Below are 1364 nucleotides of genomic sequence, written 5' to 3' on the forward strand. Positions count from 1 at the left end.
GTTTGTTCATTTGTTAGTATTGTTTTCACAGAAGAATGGTTATTCAGGGATCCTGCAGTGTTACTCAGTACTTAAATAGAAATGCAGGACAGAGTAGGTGTGCTTTTACCACCCTGCACATTCTCTCCCCAATCAACATCATTTCACTGTAATTTAATAAGCTTACATTTGACTTTTTTCCATAATTATTTGATGATTTTAAAAGGTGACATGATTCTAAATGTAATTCGTTCCCTCCTCATTTGCTTTTACAAATGTTTGCACGCTTCCAGAATGTAGTATTTAAGCATCACACCAGGAGTTAAAGTCAAAGGAAAACAATGTCTGTTGTTTATCTGTCAAAAATGTCACTTATTATACTTGCACAAAAAAATAAAAAAATAAATTTGAAACCAAATCAAGTGGTTTCCAAATCCATTTTGAGGTTACAAGCTAAATCTTATTTTTATGACATAAATGTACTATTTGAAGGATCCTGAAAAGGAAAATGTAGCAATCAATATAAGATTTGATCACAGGATTAAATGTCATTTTACAGTTTAATTTAAATGTGTAATATTGTGAAATATTAGTTTTTACTGTATTTTTGCTAAAATAGATGCAGCCTTGGGGAACATATACTTAAAAACAAGTTTCCAGAATGGTTGAATTGTGTTTGTAAATTTGTGAATCTATCAAGTTGCAAATGTTTTTATTGGTCTATCACAGGGGTGGCCACCTGCTCACCAGCCTGTAACTTTCTAGCAACTTTCAGACCTTGATTAGCTCGTTCAGCTGTGTTTCATCAGGGTTGGAGCTGAACTATGCATGACTGTGGCTGTCTAGGGGCCTCATTTATCAACAGTGCGCACACACAGATGTGTGTGTAATGAGTGCGTAAGAAGAGTTTAATGTGAAGTGCGGGACATGCAAACTTGAATGTTGAACTCTGAGCAAACTTACACAGAGAATCTAGTGGTAGAATGGTGTGGCCACGAACAGCTTGTTAATAACTTGTACCCTGTGTACAGTATATTGCCACATTATTGTTTTTACTTTTGACATTTATCTGGAGGAATCTTTGAGGCCGATCAGTTTGCTCATCATTTGAGATTCTTCCTCTCCAGCAGCCCATATCCCACAATAATACCCACATAACCCTTAGGTGGCCCTCTCACCAGTAACATCATCATGCAGATCTGTGCTCGCACAGGCCGGGGGTTAGCCATGATAAGCCAGCATGTGTATATATATATATATATATATATATATATATATATATATATATATATATATATATATATATATATATATATATATATATATATATATATATATTCATTTATTTATTTATTTAATTATTTTTTATAGTACCAGCCCTAAAC

This window comes from Carassius gibelio, chromosome A21 (genome assembly GCF_023724105.1).
Source record: "Carassius gibelio isolate Cgi1373 ecotype wild population from Czech Republic chromosome A21, carGib1.2-hapl.c, whole genome shotgun sequence".
Taxonomy (NCBI): Eukaryota; Metazoa; Chordata; class Actinopteri; order Cypriniformes; family Cyprinidae; genus Carassius; species Carassius gibelio.